Here is a 26,189-nt window from a genome sequence, read left to right on the forward strand (position 1 = left end):
ATAAATCTATTTTGCATAATTCTTTCAAATGAAGTACTTTTTTCCTTTGGGGAATTAAGGACTCTGGATGAAAAATAGAGTTGATAACATCTATAAATGATACCAGAAAGATAAAACCATATTTATTTCCTATCTAATATCTGATTAAGTAAAAAACCCTTATTCTTGAAAATATAGTGTTATATTTTGGAGTTTAGTTATTAAAGCTTAATTTACATACCAGAAATTCGAACGTTTATTATGAAAACAAAAATATTACAACTTAACTATATGAATGAAAGTATTTTGACTTGATTTGATTTTTGTTGTTTTTTTTGTTTTTGAGACAGTGTTTCGCTCTGTCTCCCAGGCTGGAGTGCAGTGACGCCATCTCCGCTCACCGCAACCTCTGCCTCCCGAGTTCAAATGATTCTTGTGCCTCAGCCTCCAGAGTAGCTGGAACTACAGGATCTGGCCACCACACCCAGCTTTTCTTTTTCTTTTTCTTTTTCTTTTTTTTTTTTTTTTCGTATTTTTAGGAGAGACAGGGTTTCACTATGTTGGCCAGGCTGATCTTGAACTCCTGACCTTAAGTGATCTGCTAGCCTCGGTCTCCCAAAATACTGGGATTTACAGGTATGAGTCCCCTCTCTGGGCCCAATGAAATTATTTTTAAAAAAATAAATGGAATTTTCAGCGAAGTCTATAAAGAATGATACTTTTAAACATCAGTTAAATAAAATCTATACTTTGAAAAAAACTTTGTTCAAGGGCGTTAAATTTATATTTAAAATGGGTGTCCTCATCCAGGCACATTTTGTAGACTATAGGATGTGTTTGAATGTTTTAAAAGGCTTTGATTGATAAATGCTGGCGTGAGGGAGTTTCCATGACAGGTGTTACACATCTGTCTCAGACAATAGCCTTTGTCTTTCTTATTTCAACTGTTTCTTGAATATTCTTTGATGCTGTATTGGTGATTTTAGCTTTGTTCTGAGATTTGACGGTATGACTCCTAGTCATCTTTTCATTCACAGATCTGCTATCAATTTTCTTGTTAGTATTGATGGAACCTAGTCTAATACCAATCCACTTGATGAGGCATGGGCAATAATGTCACCATTAACTGCAAGAATCAAAACATTTAAATATGAGATAGGTCACTAGTGTAGAGTTTACCATTACAGGAAAGCTTTGAACATTGAGAGTGGAACATTGTCATAGATTTTCTCTATTACGGAAATTAATTTGGAAAAGAATGTTTAAGATCATTCAGAATAGTCATATTACTCAGTACCTTTTTTTTAAATGAGATTTTACCTCTTTTTTTCATTTCCATTTACTTTGTCATATGAGAAAACAAGTAATTTATTTCTCTGAAAGAAATTTTATCTTTAAAATCTGGTACAACCCCATCCCTGCCCCTAGCAATCAGGCTTAATTAGTAGGATGTTCTGCTAGAAAAGGCAAGACAGAGAAAATCAAACTGAATGTATTGATTTTTCCTAATTGTATACTATCTTCAAACTCTGGAACTACTTATGGTTTCTGAGTGGTCCATATCAAGCTAATTTATTATTTAATGGTAGAGAGATATGCATACTTCCAAATTGAATGAGAGTGCTGTTTTCATTCACTATTCAAAATAGTTTTGATTCATATTATTTTACAATTTTGCAATTTATAAAATACTTTCCTATATCATTTCACTTGATTAATACTACAATCAACCACCTTTCACCTCACTGTTACTTCAGATAATGTGCCAAGGGAAAAAATAAGACAAAATGATGAATCTGTGTTAGGCGTAATATGAGAAAAAACTTAGGGCAAAATTATTTTTTTCCTCCTAGCTCTCTTTTGTTGTTTTTTAAATGTGGTTTTGCACTTTGATTTTGCCTTATGGCAATTCTCTGCTTTGGGAAATTACTTGGAACAAGAATGAGCATTAAGAAACAGTATTCACAGTATTTTCTGCTATCTATCTCTTGACCTGAACTTAGGTGAGAAGACGAGAGAGTAAAGGAGTAAAAGTGAATTATATTAAATAATATGAGAAATATTTGGAGTTTGCTGCAGAAATCAATCCAGAACTCAGCATGTACTTGACTGAAGTACTCATGTGCTACTCTCTCAGGAATTTAGAGCAAAGTGGTTGGCTGGATGGTCAGTTGAAAGCAAAGAATCTAACTTCTGGCAAAGCCCTGAGGATGTGAATCTAGCGTAAGATAAATCTATAATATCTTTATCGTTGGCAGCACAGATTCCCAAATCTGGATATTATTATCATCTTCAGTTTAGGGAGAAAAAGTAGTACAGTTGTAATAACATAAGTTAAGGAATATCTAGGGCTCTAACACAAAGTTTTTGTACTATACAATGAATTCTAGGAAGAGCGAAGCACAGTTTGACAGACACACACACAAACACACACACACAAACACAGACATATACATACACAGTCAGAAGACAAGTACTGCATAATTTTAAAAAAAGTATATTTTTCAAGTATTAATAGATCACATATCCGTGTGTTTGACTGCGTAGTAAATATTTCAATGTCACAATGAATTAGGTGAGGGGAAAGGAATGTAGCAGGGGTTTCAATAGACATGATTATATTTTCAGTGGATTAACAGTGATGGCTTAAAAATTATAAATAATGTGTATAACTTTCAAAACAATACATTATTATTATCTCAGAGTAGCATATTTGTTAAACTTCAGTCAGCTAATTGCCATACGATGTGCATTTAAATGGTAATTTTGCAACGATATTATTATTTAAGGTAATATTTACTGTTGAAGATAAAGTGTTTCTTCACTCCTCATTCCCTTATGTCTTTCTCACAAATGTTAAAAATGATATATATTGCACTCAATTACCTCATTGCCTTCTAAACTGAACCCAAACCACATTTACTTTACCTATGTAGCTTTAAATTTTTATAATTTACTATAGATTGGGAAAAATTTATGTGAGTCAACCATGAGAATATTTAAGAATAAGAACATTCCCATTACCTATTTACATTATTTTTTTAAAAGGAATCTAAGAATCTCACACTTTGAAATGGCATTTCACATTTGTGCCTCAAAATATTCCACTCACTCAGAACTTAAATAAATTTAAATTACTTTATTAGCAAAGAAAATACTTTGTTGTCCAAGGGGAAATCTAATCTTTAAGTGCAGAAGCTAATGAAAATGAAATTTTTCACTCTTACAAAAGGTCTGTACAGATTACATAAAATGCCTTTATACTATATAGTCTTGTATATCTTTATATCGTATATGTATGTCCATTGGACTATATAGGATAAGCAATCAACAAAGTGTAAATATATTTTCTGTACATAAACATACACACAGAGACACACGCACCCTTAAAAATCTAGATGATCTATTTTATGAACCTCCAGCCTAGAATTCTTTTCTTTTCTGTTTTCTAATTTATTATTTTTCTTTAAATGTTAGTGCATACCAGTGGTATTCTCATTCCCAGTCTCATTTCACTCTATCTTATCTTCCTGAGGCATCTCTGTTACTTAGAACTACCAAGCTCTCTTCCAAGACTACTGTATCAGAATCTTTGGGTGAGATGTTCTTGAATTCTGCGTGTTTAATAAGCACTGTAGGTGATTCTCATTCAGACCTCCTAGGAAGATACCTATAAAATTTCTGTTGTAGATGCTGATGACACTATGTCCCAAACTCCATTCTCAAGGTATCTTAAAAAATTTGGACTGACACATAGAGGTGCTGACTGCAGTCCTTCAGGGTTATCTCAGAGATACCACAAATCCTTAACAATACACATCATATCATTCCCTGCGTTAGGTTCATTTTGTGGATTTTCTAAAGTGGGTGTCAATAAGAACACCTCTACTTTCCCCAGACTAGAAAACTAAAATTCATCCACGGTTTCGCACTGTTCTCTCACATTTTAACGATTTATCATTGGTATAAAATGCTAAATACTTCCTGAATCAGTTTCCTCATACTATCTGTACTGCCACTGTCCCATTCAAGATGACTGTATTTCAACTGCTTTTACCCTCCATTCCCATCTACCGTCAGTTTTATTCCTTTCATGTCCACCTTGTTAATAACCACCAAAGTACTCACCTGAAATCCAAAATAATATTATATTTTTTATATTCATTAAAATTATTTTCCTTCTGTCTCTCCATTATATATTTGTATAATAAAATCCCTCATGATCTACCTCCACTGTTCTACATTGTCATTACATGCCATTCATCTCATTCTCCTGCTAGACAATATTAGTCTTAATTCTTTGCAAACAGCATGAAGGTAAAATTTGAAATTATTCCTTTTTCCATGTTTTTGCTTAGGCTAGCTTGAAATGTCCCCATCTGTCAGCATTGCTTCTCCTTTGACCTCTGTAATTCTTATTCAGGCTTTCACATTCTGTTCTAATGACAATGTCTTCAGTAAAGTTTGAACTCTTCCCCTAGGATTTTAAGTACTCTTGTTCTTTGTACCTTCAACTATGCTGTTATCTCTATGTCTTTACATGTACTTAGTTTTATATGCTTCATCTGTCTGCGCCACTGTCTATCCTGGTGTGTTCATGTTCTATGACTTTACTTAGTGTATCTATTTTTCTTGAATACCAGCAGAACATCTCCATATAAGAGATTCTCAATAAATAACGGGAGAATGAATGAATAAAAAGTGTTTGTGGGTTTAAACACTATGAGAAATAATATGGTTACTTACTGATAAATTTGTGTTTAGAAGCTTGCTATGGACATTTTAGTTTATATTACCAAAAGAAGAAGAGTAATCAGAAACTGAGCAATGTGTAGGTTTTTTTCTGACAGAAAGCTAGTTACATCCATTTCTCCTGGAAATGATATTCTCTCTTCTTAGTTTAGGTACACTTAGAGTATTCTAGCATATTATAACCTGTATTTTCTTTCCTCTCTCTGTTGTAAGTCTTTTACATTTTCATAAAAAGGGCAAATCTTTAGCATCTTTAGCATTAAATACTTATTTTATAGTACTTCTTATAATCACAAATAAATGTGTTTTTATATCTTATAAAATGAGTTATTTTAAATTCTTTAAATTATATTCTTTATGCTCTTAATCTGACAAAATGCTACTGAAACTGAATAAGCATGATTTAAAAAGGAACGTATCTCTTTTTTTACTTTAAGTGATCTTCTTTAAGGAAAATGTAATGTCCTTGGAAAAGTATTAGTAAGAAATCTATCATGCAATCACTGTGTTGTTTTAATTCACTTTGTTCTCTAAAATACTGTTGTAGTTTTGAGATCTTCTAAAACTAATAGGTTTTAAATTATTGGCATTATGTGGATCCATTTTTAAAATTAAAATAACCTAATTCTAATATCTGTGATATCTAAAATGGACTAAGATTTTGAGAACAGCCATCAAGAATTGACGATTTTCAGTTTATCTTTAAGTGCTCTCTCTCAAATATCTCATATAGTTAATACTGAATTTGGTGGCAGGTGATTTGGGTTCAAGACTTTGTTCTCCCACATACTGGCTTTGTGAACTTAAACAAGTGAGGGCACCTTGTAAAATAGGATCCACATCCATTAAACAGGGTTGAAAAACACTGTTCTTGTTATTTTGCAGACTTATTTTTAAAATCAAATGAATGATGTTTTTAAAAGCACTTGGTAAATAATAAAGTATTAACCGGCGCAGTATATACTTTTTGTTATAACCTTTTATTTTAAAGAGCACATTTTATTGCAAATGAAATCTTGTTTAGCAAGCATATATAAAAACTGAGATTTAAAAAACTGACTCCAAGTAATTAAATTTCAACAAGGATCTTTAGAAAACAGAGATGGTGTGCTTCCAGCACGATAAACTCAGTGACAAGTAAAACTGCAAGTTATTGTATAAAATTACAGACTATCTGCTTCTGCAGTAATCCTCTTTATGGCTTCAAAGAAAAACGATAATGCAAGGTCTTGGGTGGCTCTAGGACATTGATTGCCAAACCAAACCATTCTTCCAAATATTAGTAAATTAAGGACAACAGGCTGCTGCAAGCTATTTTTCAGCCAAAAGGATTAGATTTGTCTCTTTGACGGGTCTGACATGTGATATAGATTTCCAATGGGTTGAGGTTTTCCCAGTCACAGGGCGACTTTCTCAGAGTTGCTACTTTCTGAGGGTGGAGAATGGCCCCTAATGGGGAAATGAAATTTAATATTTTGCATAGGAATGCCTTTCTCAGTAAGAAATTCTCTGTTGAGCTCACTCTCTGACAATGACAGTCTCTCAGAGATTTAACTGTATACTTAATACCTGAGAATATTTGGGATATAATAAATAGGAACATTTTCATTTCTTCTGTACAGCACTGATGCTGCAAGATTCTTGTAATAACAATGATAACATTTCAACAGTGGTTGCTATGTGCCAAGCCCAGTCTAAGCACATTACGTATATTAATGCTTCCAATTCTCACAGCAACCATATGAAGTAACTATTATTATCATTCTAATTACAATAGAAGAGACTGAGACATAGAAACGTTAATTAATTTGTCCAAGTTCTCACAGCCAGCAAGTGACTGAGCAGGGATTCAAACCCAAGCAGGCTGCCTAATTCTGGAAACTGAGCCCAGAACTATCTTACACTCCCATACAGGGCCAGATATGATTTAAACAAAAAGAAAGAGGAAATACTACCAGTTAAAAGCTGCACTTTCATATGTGTGTTTTTTTCCACTTAAATTTTTTTTAACTAAGAGGAAGAAGAATCACATTAAATGCTCCCTACCCACATATAGTTGTGCTTTTTGGGGTACATATAATCTAGAAAACCTTGGTGGGAAATACTTCTACATTTCCATACTTTGCATATATGAGGAGACCATCCTCAATTCTTCCAGTAGAGGCCAGAGACGGGCATGTACACAGTCATGCTCCAAAGTCTCTTCCTTTTATGATTAGAGGGAAAGGATATAAGATTATTTCCTATTTCCTTCTCTATCTTTCAGACCCTATGCAAACAAAACAAGAGAAAATATTTATAATGAAGTAAAACTGATAAAACATGTTCAATTCAGTTTCAAAAGTGAATTTAAACTTGTTTCTCTAAAGATATCACCATTATTTGTATAAATAACACAAAGTGTATTTGCTATTTAGCCTTATGTGAGATTTTCCATATCACTGAGCTTTAGGGAATACCACTTAGGGGAAAAAAGTAATTTTAAGGTTATCATATAAGTAACAAAGACATTAATCTGACAAGATATGCTCAAGATACCCCAGATGCAGCTGTAGAATTCCTTTTGGCTCTCTCACCCATAATTTCACGGAGCTTGGTATAATTAACACACTTCATGGGATTTAAGTAACATTTGTTGCTTCTCTATCAGAATGCAAATTTGAGAATGATATGGATCTGCACAGGAGACGGGAACAACTGTTCTCGAGGTAATAACTTGTGCACTACTTCCCAATGCAGAAAGAGGTGACAGATACAGCATCACTCAGGTTTTATTAGGGAGGTAACATATGTTTTATTGCAGCTACAAATGCTAAAACCAGATATGTCATAAAATTAACTAAAATTAAATGGTTTATTGTCATTTTGGAATTCTTAGTCTCCATTTTCTTAAAAACTATATGAAATAAGAGGACCTGCTGTGGTTTGATGACTGTATATGTGTGTATATATGGGTATATAATCATCTAAACAAGAAAAGTTTTTACTGGGTCAGCAGCTTCTATTTAGACAGGAAGAAATTATCTCAACAATAGGAAGTACTTACTGCTGGGAGTGTGTGTCTGTGTGTGTGTGTGTGGGTGCATGTGTGTGTGTGTGTGTACACATTAAATGGTGATACTACAGTCAAGCTTTCTTACCATGGGACTCATTTTCTTCAATAATAGTTTGAAGCATTGGATATAAGAATCAATTATAGAACTGGTTTATTCCCTTGTTCTATATTCAGGTAAAATGAAAGCAACATAACCCAAATATCTTATTATATAGAGATAAGATAGCCTGATTAGTTTTTTTTCCCAATTCTGAAATTTGTGTGAAAAAATCAAGCAAATAGTTCACTTCATGATAAATCTTTTGAAAGGATACTCTGATATAGGAACAGAATTGACTCTGTATACCGTTTTTACTTAAAAAAATTGAATGCAAAATAATAAATATACAAATACATTTTCTTATATCTGTACAATGCATTTCTGCATTTGTATACATGTAATATATATAAATAAGGAGGAAATGCTGGATATATTATCTAGTGCTTCAAGTTTTGTTATTTTTTTAAATTAATTTCTTTAGGCTCATTATCCACAGTAATTCTACTGACCAGGTTTGCTCACATCTATTGCTCCACCATCTATGACAAGAATAAATAATCATATAAAACCAGCAACATGCTACAAATCAAGTTTGCCTTCATGCGCTTGGTTTTGGCAGAACTCTGATCCAAGAGAATGCTCCTACGCTTTTATATGCATAAAACTGTATTGAAGGCTCATTTATCCCATATGTCTCTTATTTTTATTTAACCACAGACAAATTATTTTAAGCTTTCAAGATCATTTTAGGGTACTACAGCGGTAGTTCTTTATATCAATAGTACATTTCAAAAATAAATTATGAGAAATGTAGTGGCTAAGCTAGTATGAACGACATACTGAATAAAATCAAAGTCTCATTATCATACCACATGAAAAGAAGCTAAGAGCCCCTAAGTAGAAATGGTGCTTTTGAATTCCAAACTTTACTCTATAGACCATATATCAAAGCATACTGAAAAGGAGAAATCTACTAGAAAGAATAAGAAATGAAGTCTATGTAGAAGTCAAGCTTTCTTGCAAGTCGTCAAAGGGAAGTACACGACTACTGAAGTAAGTGAAGTAGGGGGAAAAGTGAACGGAACACATGCGGTTCTATTGGAAGTGCAGAACTTATGAAGAGATAAGAAGTTAGAACTAGTACGTAAATTGATGCACTGCTTCCTTCATCGAGAATATCTTGTTAAGTAAAGTGAAAGAAAGCTCTAACAAACTAAACAATGAGCTGAGTGACTATGTTGCTTTACATTTTACCATAAGTTCTTTAACAGGTCATAGACTGGTAACAAAATTTGGAATGAGTAACCAGTCCAACACCATATTTTGAGTAGCCTTGCAAATATATTTCACATTTTAAATGATTAAACTGTAATACTAAAACAAATATTTCTTGCAGTTATAGAGTGGAATTTTTTTTTTTTTTTTTTGAGATGGAGTCTCGCTCAGTCGCCCAGGCTGGAGTGCAGTGGCACGATCTTGGCTCACTGCAAGCTCCGCCTCCCGGGTTCACGCCATTCTCCTGCCTCAGCCTCTCTGAGTAGCTGGGACTACAGGCGCCCGCCACCACGCCCGGCTAATTTTTTTGTATTCTTAGTAGAGACGGGGTTTCACCGTGGTCTCGATCTCCTGACCTCGTGATCCGCCTGCCTCCGCCTCCCAAAGTGCTGGGATTACAAGCGTGAGCCACCGCGCCCGGCCTATAGAGTGGAATTAAGGTGGAAAATAAAATATTTGAATTTAAGGGTATAAGTAAATAAAATTTAAAATAATAAATGACTATTTGTAATTAATATTTATTTTCTTTGGCGATAAATAGCCATCTCATCTAATCTTAAAGCAGAATTGTTTCAAAATAATTTATCACACGTATCCACTAATAACAAAAGCTAAACTCAGGTAAAGTATTTCTAATGTAATATGAAATGTATCTCTTCTATCATTTTTAAGCCAACATTTGCTTTATGTGCATATTTTAGCTATTAGTGCTAGGTCATTCCATATGAAACAACACAGTATCAAGCACTTAGTGACAATTCTGAGGAAATGTATTTTGTTATAGATATCTTAAATCGCATCTAAATTTTGAATGTGTGTAATTGTTATAACCTCTTGAGAATCATCCTTGAAACATTAGTGAAATCATTCTTGAAACACTTACCAGCTGCATTCTCATTTACACAACTTTTTGTAAATGAGATACTGGTTCTCAGATATTTTTCTCCCAGTTATCACCAATATTGTTCGATATCTGAGGCTTTTTCTGTGATACAAAGCCAAGTTCTTCTCTACAAACTTCACATGAAAAATCAAAGGAAGAAAATTGTCTTCATTCTTATTTGTGTACCATTCTACAAAGAACCTCTGGATTTATCTAATGATATATAAGCTATTTCCAGACAATAGAGTTTTAATATTGAACAGGTTTTTAACTCCATATTTAGGTATCACTTAAGTATCAAATAAAAAGACAATGTTTTATTCAATATATGTAATCTTTACAATTTCATTAAAAAATGATTTATCCATCTCCAGATTAACACATGTTAGATCTTGGCTCAGATTTTTTTTTGTTTTGTTTTTTTTTGACAGTCTCACTCTGTTGCCAGGCTGCTGGAGTGCAGTGGCGCGATCTGGGCTCACTGCAACCTCCACCTCCCACGTTCAAGTGATTCTCCTGCCTCAGCCTCCTGAGTAGCTGGGACTACAGGCGTGAGCCACCATGCCCAGCTAATTTTTGTATTTTTAGTAGAGATGGAGTTTCACCATGTTGGCTAGGATGATCTTGATCTCTTGACCTCATGATCCACCTACCTCAGCCTCCCAAAGTGCTGGGATTACAGGCATGAGCCACCATGCCCGGCCAGCTTAGGTCTTAAAGTTGACCTTAAACCATAACAAAAATTGCAGTTGCAGATGAATACTTAAGAATTACATCCAGATGGTCTGAAAAGTCTAGAATAGTGCATGTGTGACAATTGACCCTTCAAGTTTCAGTGTGGATTTCTGTGATCATATAATTCTCATTCAGACGGCCTGATAATGCTCTTGAAAAAGTTCTACCTTGCAAATTAAATTTATGGAAATTACATTGCCATTTTTCAAGATACATTAAATGTTTGATGTTTATGATATCAAGTAAATGGTCTTGGAAAAGAAACTCCTTGCAATGGCATGTCAGATTGATTCTAATCTATATATTTACCAGGGTTTAGTCGTGTCTAGATACATATGGGGATTAGTGCCGTGCCTTCCTGCCCAATCTTCAGCCTCATTATTTTTACATAAAGGAATAAAGGATCTCTTGGGCTACGTCACCTAAAGTAGACTGTAGATACACAAGTGTAGTTGAAAAATCATGTCTAAAGAAACACACTTTTAGAAAGGAGTCAGTGCATCACAGGGCCTATCTGTTAGATCTTCCTGTGTTAATCCCCTGAAGTCATGAATTAATCTTAAATCAAAAAGCCTGTAAACAATGTGTAAAAACCATTTTTTCCCTTGCTTTTGTTGTTTACAGGCTTCTCAGTTGTCTGTGTCAAAGTTTATAGAACTGCATACCAAAAAGAGTGAGTTTTATTCTATACAAATAAATAAAAAGAGAAATCATAATCCTACTAGGTAGGTAGGCAGTGACCACAGGTAGAATATAAAGCCTGCCTTCTCTGTGGGTCGGCTTTAACTTGAGACAACACTATGAATTCAAATAATATGTTATGTCTTTGCTTTTAAGTTAGAATACGTTGTTATATTGAAATAACATAATAATTGGAGCTGTTTTCTCTGCCTGTTCAACCATGTGTTTGGATTTTAATAACCTTATTATTTAATATAATATCTAACCATTATCTTTCTTTGGAGAAATATGTACAAAAATCTATTTTGACACACCCTGAACTAATCATTGTACTGTTGGCAATAGTTCTCCATTAAGTGTCAGGGTCACAGACTTAGAAAAATAATACAAAATATCAAAAATGTGTTAATATTCTTCATCTGTAGCTACACAAGTTAATTTTCCAAGTCAATTAAATTTCAAATATTTACAATCATGGAAATAAAGTGAATAAAGCAGATGACAGTAACTGATGAACCTAAGGTATGGAGGTGCTAGAGAATAAGTTTGGAAATGGTAGAATCTTGAAACTGAGAGTCCCAAGAAAAGTGTGTGTGTGTGTGCGCATGTGTGTATGTATGTGTATCTGTGTCTGTGTGTAGTGTGTTTTCAATGAAGCCATGTTAAGTTTGCTGAAAAGCAGCAGTCTATGAAATCATCACTACATCCCTCATCGATTATAGTCAATTTAGCAAAAGGGTTAAAAAGAAAAGGGAGTCTTTTGGGTTTATTCTATATCCACAAAGAGAATATTTCATCCCCTTTCAGGAATTAAGAGAGAGAGAGAGAGAGATCACAAAATTTAGAGATTTCTGCAAAGAGCAAAACTAACATTTTCTGATCTTGTGAAATTAAAATGGGAAAAATGAGAATCAAGGACAAATAATGACAGCTGATGACTGCTAGAAAATAAGGCACTTGGTTCCCAGTTCCATAGATTTACGAAGTTGTATTTATTCACAGGGAAACTCTACCCTGACTGGGAGTAAGTTGTACGTGAGTTTGGGAACATTTTCTTTCCTGGGAATACTACAGATGGGACCAAAAGTGTATGCATAAGAGAAAAGTGGTGTTAATTTCCAGATAACTCTAGCCAAGGATATGGTTTAGCACCCTTATGGATGATATGTGTCCAGATGAGCTTCATTTGTGGGAGCCCCACTTCACCGAGGCCCATTGAAGCCATTAACTATATACACTAAACCCATACATCATAATCAAAGAAGGAAATGACAGCCAACTTAAAAGAGGACTACAACTTAATCATGGTAGTTCAACTAACGAAGTGTCTCAGACTTTCTTCTTCATTCCAACCACCCCAGACCTAGAGGAACTAGTACAGGAAGTTGGAGAAAGAGAGTGAGAATACCTAGAACTTAGGTCCACCAGAGCCACAGGTCTAGTCTGATATTAAGGGAGAGGAGATGGGCTTTAGATAAAGTATGAGAAAGGTTTTTGAAAATGAATAGAAATGAGCTTTTAAGAGCTAGAATGAGACTCCTCTAAAAAAATCCAAGAATCACTGAAAAGTTATGCAAGTAAAATCAGCTGTTATCAGGGGAAACTACTATCCAATGGGGAAATGGCAGAGTTAACTGCAATTACTGGAAACATTTGTTTAATATTTGTACCCAACGAATTATAAAATCTCAAAAAATGGCTACATATGTAATCCCATTTTCAAGTTAATGCTTATAATTGAAGAAATCTTGACTCAATATAGGTTTAATTGTGCTAATTTGGAAGAATGAAAGAAAAAGCTCACTTACATAAAATATTTGAGAATTCATAACAAAAAAGGTCAAATAAACATGGAGCATCAAAGTGATAATTTTATGTTATATCCTAGAAGAATTTTTATTGAATCCTTTCATTTAGATTGGTTGTTCAGAGGCAAGAAATGTTCAGATTCTCAATCTGAATATTAAATAAACAAGCAAATCTGAGAGGTAGATACATACAATGTAAATATTTCTGTAGCTCAGATATGTGCAACAGGCAATGGGAACAGAAGAAGCAATTCTAAATATAATTTTATCAAAGAAATGCTCTCAAATCTACAGTGTAATTACAGAATATTCTCTAATGCAGACAACTTTAAAAACATTATAAATACTAATGGTCCCACTATAGATTTCTTGATGAAATTTTAATAAGCTATTTATCTTTTATCTCAGATTGAAAGTGTCCCTAGAAGAAATCAACCAGTTTGAACTTTGCTTAATGCACTCTTGCACATGGGTAATTGTCCATCAAGCTCAAAGATTAGTTATATTTGGTAGAAAATAATGTCGACCAATGGATGCCAGTCACTTCCGTTTTAAGGACATGAGATATACTTTGTTGTTTATTTACAAAATTTTATGGATCATAGTCCTTAGAAATTTTCAGATTTTTGACCACACTGCCTGGATCACTGAACTGCTCTTAATGACTACTTCACAAATTTGTAAGTGCAATATAAAAACTTTGTCTTTGTCGAAGTGATAGATTCAACTAAATAAAAAAGTATTGAGTAGCTGTAATATGACAAGTCTTGTGTTGGATTCTGGGAAGTCAATGATAAAAAATATAGGCTCATTTGAGAAAACAGCAACGCTAACATGAAATAGTGAACCTGGCAGGACCATGGCCAGTATCAAAGGCTAGTAAGTGCCAGATGACATGGGATTTTATATAAGAAATGAAACAAGTAATAAATAAAATTGTGTGCCAGAGGAACAATACATAAACCAATATTTAAAAATCCACAAATTTTAATTTTACCTCCAAACAATCCCTTTATGGAAGAGCATTGATGTTTTATGAAAAATACCATCCCTGATTATTGTTTTACTACCTGATAATTCATAGCAATTTTGTTCAGAAAGATTGAATGTCTTATCCTTATACCCTTTTCTGACCCTAAACCCTGATTTCAACAAAGTCTGATACACAGAAAATGTAGATCTTGTCTTCTTTTCATAAGATTTCTGTTCTGGATATTCTCCATAATTATATTCTCAAGTATATTTAATATTAAATACTTGATCTTATATTTAAAATTTTGGATCATTTGATCACCACAGATCCAAGAGAAAGTAATTAAATAATATGTATATGTTCAGTATTATATCAAAAGTATTAAAATTAAGTTTTAAATATATTTCTGTGTAAATATAGTCCATTGGGCCAAGCTTGTCCCTGGGTTGTAAATTTGAGCAGTGCTGTGCTCTGTGACTAGAATATGGGTGCAACGAAACATACTCCTCATATGGCTCAAGTCCTGTAAAACATATACTTGATATATTCTTTTTATTTAAGGCTCATGACAGCACACTTCATACAATCTTCAGAACAATCATTTCAACTGAAAGGGTATTTGCTTTGTTATTTTCTTTCTTCCTTTTTCTTGGTTTTCCTCCCTGTGATATTTATTCAAATAAATTAACTTGGAAAAAAATGAACTTGGAAACCTGGAAGCCTAAATCTCTTTTTATAGATTTAGTTTAATTTATTTGACCTATTTGGCTGCCTTGCTTTCAGTTTTAGTTTCCTAGGGTAGACATGTGAAAAAACACTGCGGATTGTTGTTTAACCTCAAATCTATCACCTGATTTCCTGAAATAATCACACCTACTGTTTTAGTGTCCTGGTGAAAATGGGGCAGGGTTTCCCATTTCTAGGCAGCTACTCATAGAACTATAGAACAGTAAAAATCCTCAGAGGTCATTTGATTCCTTAGTTTGCCATAGAGATTTTGTCTTCCTTAGATATTTCAGGACACAAGAGCAACAAAACTCAGTCCTGAATCAATTCTGGACCACATAATCATAGCAGTCAATTGTCCTTCCTTCATGATATATAAAGGGTATAGTACAGCATCCAGGTGCTAAGAAAAAGTGCCAATATGCCTATGAAGGCTGAAAATCTTTGCAATAATTGAACGGTATAGGATCTATAAATGGCACAGTGTGAAAACTAATTAATTGGGTACTCAGTTGACTGAATAAATTTTCTGAAAAAGTGACATTACTACATAAAGTATGTTGGGTTTCCCACAATAACTAAGAATAAGACTTTTATTCCTCTAACCTTTAACAAACATGTGGCCTAGAAATTCTATTATTTCAGGTCTTTTTCCTTTCATTGAGTAGCTCTTGAGACTAGATCATGATCAAATAACAGAAATTAAGTAATAGAAATCTAGGGCTGAAAGGGATACTGGGAATAGTCTTATTCATGTCTCTCTTACTAACAGATTTTAAAACTAAGACCTAAAGTTGTTAGATACTTCAACCAAATTCACTCAGATAACTAATGAGTAATACCATGACTCAGAAATCAAGAAGTAATCTTACATATTTCAAGGAATGTATTGAATTTAGTGTGATAAGGAAGATTATTTAAAGTTCACGACAAATCTGCTCCAAAATTCGTTATGAAATAAATAAAATAGTAAAGAGAAATAATTATTTAATGAATCCTGGCTTGTAAAAACAATGTTTGATCAATCAGAATAATTTCTGACTGATTCACATTCCTTATGGTTGGCTAAAAGGGGTTGTGGCTGCTCATCAAATTGGCAGGTCTCCATGGTTGGATGAAAAAGGAAGATAATCAGTTGAGTATTTGAACTAATTCAACAGCGATTGTTGAGTAGAGCTTCATGGACTTGAGCATAGTATAGTGATGTCTTGAAATAAATAAAGTGCACTCATTTATAAAATATTGAGAAACATGTACATTATTAATCATTTCATTTTTTACAATTTGATAAATGCATAACCAATATGTCTCTTGCCATGTTTGTATGAATGTCTTGATTTTAATTAGATCGTCTAGTCTTTAGAGGTTAGACTTAAGAGTTTTCTTGTCATCTCTTTTTGCATGTGGTTTAGGATAATGCATTCAGGAATTTTAAAATATAAAGAGCTGAAGGTTTAGGAACAGTTTTTTATATGTATTTTATTTTAAAATACGAGTTTTAGCATTAAGAGATAACAAAGAATTTTGTTTGGCTAACCTTGTAATTTACAGATATTTAGCTTAAGCTTTTCATTAATTAAGCAGCTATCTAAATCATATGAAAATACAGCCTTAGGAACAAATGTTTTATACATTATATCCTTTCTATTTATTTCAATGTTTTCACTATTTCCTTGGTTTTATTCTCTGTCATTTATTCAGAAGAATTGACAAGGTTTAAAAATATTCTCTGAAAAGTTTTTTCCCTCATGTAGAGATGGGCATCATTTATAAGATGCAGTAAATCACAATAAACCTTTACTTAAAAAGTTTGGGACTGGTAGAGACCTATGAATAATCTTAAGTTGTAGATATAAAAATTATGAATAATGATACACAGTGGCATTTTAGCTATCCTTTTTGTTGGAAAGAAAAACAAGAAAGTCACTAGCCCTTCAGAGATTTGGAAAACCAAATTTATTAAGATAAGGAAATAGAAAATGATTGATGATTCCTAACTAGATGGATTAAGGGAACCTTGTTAGATTCACAAACACTAACTTTTTAAACAAGAAAATCGAATATTCAACAAATATTTGTTGAGCATTTACTGTGAATGAGCCACTCTGCTATATGCTGCAAAGCATAGACAAAAAGTAAGACACGGTCTCACTCTATAAATTGTATTACAATCTAGGAGGCAGTGAGAAACCCATATAAATGAATACTTATTTATTTAAAATGTCAAAACCTGATACACACCACAGAAAAGACATAAGTAAGGTACTATAGGTTTCAGATTTTACCTTCTTACCTCTCTGTAGATGATTTTAATAAATTTAAATCTTTGTCTCTGCTGTGTGACAGCTGCTGACCCTTGAGTCACTGTGGTCTGGTGTGGACTGTAACAGGTTGAGGCATTAAAGAGATGGTAGCTGAAAGTACAAGGAGGAGGAGGAACAAGGTGAGTGAGAGAACTGAATATTAGGAATGTGGAGGAGTGCAAATTAATGGGTCATGGACATAAATAGGGGACTGAGGAACCCAAGAAACAAAGAAGGAGGGATTGAGTTAACAGCAGATTAGGAAAATGAAAGATACACATAGTATGGTCATAGAATATGATGGTCAACATCTAGTTGGACAATTTTGCGCAAATTATTCTACCTCTCTAAGCTTTTGGTTTCATCAAAGGTAAAAAAAATTTCAGTAAATATTTATTGAACTCCTACTATGCATCAGGCTTTTTTTGCAGGACTCGAAGATCCAAATTTAATAAGTCATAGTTTCTGCCTTTAAGGAGGCTGCAATGACTGTATAATACAAAAATAAAATTTTTGTTTTAAAATTAAAAATGCAAAATGAATAACATTAATAAAATAAATCAAAATTAGTTGAATTTCTATAGTACACTAGATTTACATGGTGAGGAAGCTAGTAAGGTGCAAGAGCTTTCAAGTCACGATAGATCTTGATTCAAATAGTTTCAGTCACTAATTCCCTGGAAGACACTTAATCCCTGTCAGCCTGTTGTTTCTTGCTCTGGAGAATGTGAATAATCACATTCCCGTGTAACAAATAAACTATGTGAGTTATTTATTACTTTTTGTTTGATTGTTTATCCATCATTGCACACCCTAGTGCCCAGGACAGTACCTTGTCCAGTAGTCAAATAAAGAATATTTGTTGAATAGAGTTTTTGGAAAGATTAAATAATAATTTGTTTAAAGTGCTTATGCACAGGAAACAGCAAATATAAATGCCAACACATGTTTATTAATTTAAAAATATTACTGGCTTTCAGCTATAGTATCTGTGATTTGTTGAGGAAGAAATAAATGTTTGAAGACATATAGATGGGGGCATCATTCGGTGAGAAAGTCTTAAAATTAATTTTATTCTTTAAATATTTAAATTAATAATCGGAAAAAATAACTTACCCATATATTGGGAATGATTCTTTCTACCAGTTAAGAAAGGCTGGTCATATACAAGTTCTTAGGGAATAATAACAAAATTTACTTTAAAAGAACACTTTAATGACCTCTGAATAAATGAAACACCTACCTTTTTCATTATGCCTTTCCCCTTAGAATCAATAGACCTGGAGCAACATTTACTATTCTAGGGACCAATACATTTTTCAGATACTTGAGGATTCCTTTCTTGGTACCCTTTCTTTTTCAGGGAAATTGTCTAACCAATCCAAAGAATGGAGAACTCACATAAAGCCCATAAACTTTGCATGTTGCACTGTCACATATAAAAGAGAAAGACCAAACGTGAAATAAGGCAGACTGTCTTCCTCAGTAGCAGCAACAGGAAGCATATTTCTTTTAAGCAGATAGAGACGGTTGAATCAAAAATAGTATCAGGCGCCCACTGTGGTGGCTCACACCTGTAGTCCCAGCACTCTGGGAGGCCGAGGTGGGTGGATCACCCTGAGGTCAGGAGTTTGAGACCAGCCTGGCCAAGATGGTGAAACCTCGTCTCTACTAAAAATACAAAAATTAGCTGGGCGTGGTGGTGGGCACCTGTGATCCCAGCTACTCAGGAGGCTGAGGTAGGAAAATCACTTGACCCTGGAAGGCAGAAGTTGCAGTGAGCCGAGTGCATGGAGTGCCACTGCACTCCAGCCTGGGAGACAGAGTGAGACTCCATCTCAAATAATAATAATAATAACAACAACAATATAGGCATTTTAATGGATGTACTATTTTTTAAATACTATGTAGTGCTTATACTTGCATTTAACAGGTGATGAGATTGAATCTTTGAGATTTGAAATGACTGGATAAATTCATAGAGCTTGTTAGTGGCAGTAATTGTCATATTAAAACAAGTCTAAATAGTGCTATTTCTTCTGTACTATAACTTCTTAAGGTTATCATTACATTTACCTCGGTTGTAGACAATGTTTCCTCCACCCTGAAATTTGGAAAGCTTTCTACTAAAAGAAGAGATTCTTGTCTATTCTGAGATATCCAATTGTTTTCCAAGGAAAAATTTATATCAAAAATAGCCTTTTAATGGGAAGCATTTTTTCTTTGTGTATTATATGTAGAAAATAACTAGCACATGTATTACATTTTCTTAGTAATCAATAATCAATACCTATCTTCAGCTTATCATTATCAATGTGATTACTTGTTATTAATATACACACTGAAGGTTACCAAATGCTATTATTTTACAAAAAAGAAAAAACAAAGCAAGAGGGAGAAAAAAAACCTCTCAAATTCCTTTGTGGGTACTTAGTTCATTTATTTTGACAAGTGCAGTTTAATTTTAACAACTGGCTTAATCAGCCTTAATGCTGATCACTCCAGGGAAAACAAAAGAGAAAGCCAGAATCAACTTAAGGGCAGGAAAGGTCTTCTCTGCGTTGTGGTAGAACACAAAATGTTGACTACTTCCATTTATTTTATGATAGACTTTTTTAGACTAACAATTAAAACATTTACTGAGCATCTTTTATATCTGTAATGCTATGAGAATTGATACTAGAATAGCTTTAAGATTTGTTTCCATAACCCAAATAAAATTCTATGAAAATTTGTAATCTTTTTTTTCATTTCCTTCTAAGTTTGGACAATTCCCTAGTTCATTTCTGAAATTTACCTTACTATTCTGGGTTTGGTGAGGGATCCAAGTCCTTACTGATTCTAAGATATTTACACAATGTCTTCTTTGAATGACAAAATAGCATGCAATGTAATACTAAGGCAACCACCATTCAAAGTAATAGACAAACAAGCTCTCCTGCGTTGCCTCAAAATACAGACTGTCAATAGATATGGAAAATTAAATTTAGAGGAAGCACTATTATATATTGTTACAAAGGGTTAAATCATGTCCCCAGGAATATAAAGATAGAAGAGCAGGTTGAATCTATATGTATATAAATAAATAAGTAAGCAAATAAAGTTAAGAGATTTTTTCCCCCAAGCTGGGGATAGAACATATTCAGAAGTGAATTTACCATATATTATAAAATATCATTAAGCATAGAATAGTGCTTAAATTTAAAGAAATCCATTACACGTATCCTGTCCAAGGCCGTGGTAGAGGTGGTGATGAGGGATCTAACACTGTATTCCCATGATCACACATTTTTGTAACATTTTATATTTTATTAAGTGAAATTCACTGTAATATTTCACTTCAACTTCACCTCCATCATAATCTTCCTTGTATTAGTGGTCTTGGAGCGACTGTCGGCAATTTGGAATCTCTCTAAGGGAAGTTGAGTTGGGAATGCACTTGGTTTGACTTAAAAGGATAGATGTTTATATGGTTCACTGTTGTTTTCTTATTATGAAGTTACCTTAAGGCATGCAAGTTTTCCAGCAAAACTTCTATAATCTATTGTTTCAACTTACGTGGCATGTCTACCAACTCAGAACTTCTGGCAAAAGCCAGAAGTTGAAAAATCAGGTGGACATATTTTTTCTCCCCCTCGCACTACATGTAGAGCTATGTGGGCATATTGAAGTAAAATATAGATTTGACAAGGAAAGAATAAGAATTATTGGAAATTCTTCCAATAATCACACTTAACTTACAGTTAAGCAGGGATTTTAAAATCTAGTAGAAACGTCAACTCTCTTTTGTCATAAATATACTCAACAACGTGGCATGTACAATCACAATTTCACCATATAAGAAACTTACTTTATTTCTGTATGAAATTGATATAAATGATTCTGACACCAAGAAGAAAATTCTAACACAAAGTTTCAAAGCATAACAAAATCACTTATTCGAATATTTGGAAAAAAAGTAATGAATAGGCTCTTGAATTGTTTAATAATACAACTAGTAAAAATGGATATGTTCTAGAGATCTGCTATACAAAAAAACGCCTATAGTTAACAATAGTAGATTGTTTACTTTAAATTTTGTTGATAGATCTCATGTTAAATGTCCCTAAAATAAAAAATAATAAAAAAAAACAGAACACAAAGAGTTATAAGAAAACTCTTAGAGGGAATGGCTATGTCTGTTACTTTGATTGTCGTGATGGTTTCATGGGTATGTCCAAAGCCATTAGCTTGTATCACATTAAATATATGAGGTTTTTTGCATATCAATTATACCTCAATAAAGCTGCATAAAAAAACTAGTAAAAACTGTAGCATGTAAACATACTGGAAAACATTTTAAAAATTTGAATATTTCAATTCCTTCCTATGTAATAAAGTTAAATAAATATAACATACCACTCATAATATACTACTAAATGCAAATAACAATAACTTGATTAATGAGTTACCTGACATAGAAATCTATCATTTATCATTGCACAAGAAAATTTTAAAAGTCTTAGAGTTTTATATAAAAACTTGATATGCATATAATGCACTATTAATAGTACTATTAACATGATATGGTTTGTATCTGTGTCCCTGTCCAAATCTCATTTTGAATTGTAATCCCCAGTGTTGGAGGTGGGGCCTGGTGGGAGGTGATTGGATTATTGGGGTGGATCCTTCATGAATGCTTTAGCACCATCCCCTTAGTGGTGTTCTTGAGATAGTGAATGAGTGAGTAATTGTGAGATCTGGTTGTTTAAAAGTGTGTGGCACCTCCCCTCTCTTGCTGCTGGTCTGTTCATGTAAGACATGCCTGCTTTCCCTTTGACTTCTGTCATGATTGTAAGTTTTCTGAGACTCCCCCAGAAACAAGCCACTATGCTTCCTTTACATCCTGAAGAACCATGAGCCAATTAACCTCTTTTTATTATAAATTACTAAGTCTCAGGTATTTCTTAATAGCAATGCAAGAATGGACTCATACAGAAAATTGGTAATGAGAGTAGGGTATTATTATAAAGATACCTGAAAATGTGGCAGCAGCTTTGGAACTGAGTAACAGGCAGAGGTTGGAAGAGTGTGGAGAGCTCAGAAGAAGACAGGAAGATGAGGAAAAATTTGGAACTTCCTAGAGACTTGTTAAGTTGTTATGACCAAAGTCCTGATAGTGATATGGACAACGAAGTCCAGGCTGAGAAGGTATCAGATGGAAATGAGGAATTTATTGGGAACTGGAACAAAGGTCACTTTTGTTACACCTTGGCAAAGAGCTTGGATTTTTTGTGCTTCTGCCCTAGGGGTCTGTGAAACTTTAAACTTGAGAGAAATGATTTAGGGTATATGGTTGGAAGAAATTTCTAAGCAACAAAGCTTTTAACATGTGGACTTGCTGCTTCTAACAACTTACGCTCGTGTGTGAGCAAAAAAACTAGAACTTATATTTAAAAGGGAAGCAGAGCATAAAAGTTTGGAAAATTTGCAGTCTGACCATGTGGTAGTAAAGAAAAGCTGATTTGGGGGGAAGAATTCCAGCAGGCTGCAGAAATTTGCATAGGTAAAGAGAAGCCAATTGCTGATAGCCAAGACAATGGGTAAAAGGCTTCTAAGGCATTTCACAGACTTTTTTGGCAGCCCCTCCCATCATGGGCCTAGAGGCCTACCTTGACAGAATGGTTTCATGGGCTGTGGCCAAGGCCCTGCTACCCTACACAGCCTCAGCATCCTCATAGCCCTGCTCCCTGCATCCCAACTGCTCCAGCTCCAGTTGTAGCTCAAAACAGCCCAGGTACAGCTTGGGCTGCTGCTTCAGAGGGTGCAAGCTGTAAGCCTTAGCAGCTTCCACATAGGGTTAAGCCTGCTGGTGCCCAGAGTGCAAGAGTTGAGGCTTCGGAGCCTCCACCTAGATTTCAGAGGATGTATGGAAAAGTCTCGATGTCAAAGAAGAAGTCTGCTGCAGGGGTAGAGCCGTCATGGAGAACCTCTACTAGGGCAGTGCAAAGGGGGAAAAGTGGGTCTGGAGCCCCCACACAGAGTCCTCACTGGAGCACTGCCTAATGCAGCTGTGAGAAGAGGGCCACTGTCCTCCAGACCCCAGAGTGGTAGATAGACCAACAGCTTGCACCTGTCACCTGGAAAAGCCACAGGCATTAAACGTCAGCCCTTGAGAGCAGCCACAGGACTAAACTCTGCAAAGCCTCAGGAGCAGAGCTTGGGAGGCCACTCCTTACACCAATGTACCCTGGATATGAGATATGGAGTCAAAGATCATTTTGGAGCTTTAAGATTTAATGATAGCCCTGCTAAGTTTCAGATTTGAGTGGGGCCTGTAGCCCCACTCATTCTTTTGGATGATTTCTTCCTTTTGGAACAGGAGTATTTACCCAACACTTATACCCCCATAATATCTTGAAAGTAACTAACTAACATGTTTTATTTTACAGGCTCATAGATTGAAGGGACTTAGATGAAACTTTTGACTGTGGACTTTTGAGTTAATGCTGGGATGAGTTAAAATTTTGGAGGACTGTTGAGAAAAGATGATTGTATTTTGCAATGTGAGAAGAATATGAAATTTGAGAAGGGCCGGGGCAGAATAATATGATTTGGATCTGTGTTCCTACCCAAATCTCTTGTCAAATTGTAATCCCCAGTGTTGGAGGTGTGGTCTAATGGGAGGTAATTAGATCATGAGGATGGATTCTTCATGAATGGCTTAGCACCATCTCCTTGTTACTGTTCTTGTGATAGTGAATGAGTAAGTAATTGCAAGATCTGGTAGTTTAAAAGTATGTGGAACCTGCCTTCTCTCTCTTGCTCCTGCTCCAGCCATGTAAGACATGCCTGCTTTCCCTTTGCATTCTGCCATGATTTTAAGTTTCCTGAGGCCTCCCAGAAGCAGAAGCTCCAATGCTTCCTTTAGAGCTTGCAGAATCATGACCCAATTAAATATCTCTTCTTTATAAATGACCCAGTCTCAGGTATTTTTTTATAGTAATGTGAGAACATTACTATAAAAGGTCAAAATTGGTTCTGAAGGGGAAGAAATTTGGCTGGAGGAGACAATTTGTGTGTGAGACATATGTGTGAGACATATTAAGTAATTCCATCTTAAATAATTTATATTATATTGTTTAGGCAGTGTGGAGCCATTAAATATTATTAAATATTATTGTGAAAGACAGTCACTTAAGCAGTACTAATAATATTATCCTTTTTTTGTTCCTACTGAAGACAGTATACATGGCTGAATGACAGTCTGATATGAATATGAGGGAAAAGATTCGTGTAATAGATGACTGAGTATACTAGATTAATTTCAAGGTCATTTTTCTCCTTTGGATTTTATGATTGAAATTTACTTATGTAAATTACATATGAAACTAAATAAGATGTTTTAATTTTTATTGTTATCCTATTCAAGGGAAAATACTGCTTCGATAATTTATTTTTAAAAAATTAAAATTTCTCCTCTGGTTGTTTAAATATCAGGTACCTAGAAATAATATTCATAAGAACTGAAGTTAAACTTCATTTGCCAACTAATTATCATTCATATATTGGATGATTGGCTGGATAACTTACTATGTTTATGTTTACCGTGATAGTTCAGTCAATCTATATTCAAAGGGAAGGGAAGAGTTAGCCATCAAATATAAACCTTAAATTACTAAACAAACTAGAAAACACATAGTAATGATCCATTATGAAACTTCATTTTCAAGAAATGAAGGAAAGGATGGTGTTTCAGAAATAAGACTCTATGTTGAACTGCTTGAAGATGTAATTTCCAGTGAATTGTTAAAAAGAAATTTGACCAAGAATGATCCAATAATCAAGTAGTTTAATTTCTATCCCAGTAATGTTTCATCTGTTCCATTAATTAAAGCACCACTTTATGAGCTCTATTTGAACATTCTCCAACAAAGTCTTTTATTCTAATTTCTTTATCTTGTTGGTAAAAGCATCTAATAATGCCTATGATTTTGAATAACATCTTGCTTTCTTAATATATAATTATGGTTGTTTTATGTATGTCTAAACCACATTAAAATATATATGCTTAATGCAGCCCCTAGGTCTAGTGAAGCAGGATGATATTCTCACAGCCTGTCATTATTTATGCCTCTATATATTTGTTTTGTTGTTGTTTTCTTCGCACAGTTACTCAAATCACTATCTTTACTTAGCTGAAGCCAAGATGTCTGTGTACCCCTTGCTTCGTTGCCATAGCTGTTTGTACCTTTTAACTTTACATAATACAGAATTAATATTGTGCTTTTCTAATAAGTACCAGTATTCTACACTTATTTCTACCTAACACTAACTTAACCAGTTTCAAAATTAAAATATCAGTAATCGTGTATAATAAACTACCATTTTGACTGTCCATATTTTTATAAAGTATTATCTGGGTAAGAAAATGCAAATAAAATGTCGAACACATTGTATGTGTGCTGTTTTAGCCTATGGACAATCTTTTTAAATGAAAGTCACAGATAAATCCAGAAGTCAACCTACTCAGTAAAAGGGAAAAACTCCTGATTTCTTCCAGTAAGCATGCAGCTAGTTTTAGACAACACACTAAAGGAAAGTGACCATTATATAAATCCAATTCTAAAAATAAAAAAAGTTATCAAATATCCAGTAATAAAGAGCTACCCAACCTAACTTGTAATAGTAAACACACAATAGAATTTCTGTAATTTAGTTGTTCTCCTTACAAAGTGGCAAAATATTGTTCCTTTATTGATCATTATTTTGGGGGCCATTTGTACTAACTTACTTATTATCCATTTATTCCTTCTTAAGAAATATTAGTCAATACAATATTTAATAATATTTTAAAATACTATCTGCTATATTTAATGTTTAATATCAATTGAAATTTTAAACTATACATAATAAATACAATTTATTTCCTTTTTGGAAATCTCTCACACTGACAAATATTTCGTTCTTTTCTAAGTCATCTATATTCCCAGATGAACA

This window comes from Nomascus leucogenys, chromosome 5 (assembly GCF_006542625.1).
Source record: "Nomascus leucogenys isolate Asia chromosome 5, Asia_NLE_v1, whole genome shotgun sequence".
Classification (NCBI taxonomy): domain Eukaryota; kingdom Metazoa; phylum Chordata; class Mammalia; order Primates; family Hylobatidae; genus Nomascus; species Nomascus leucogenys.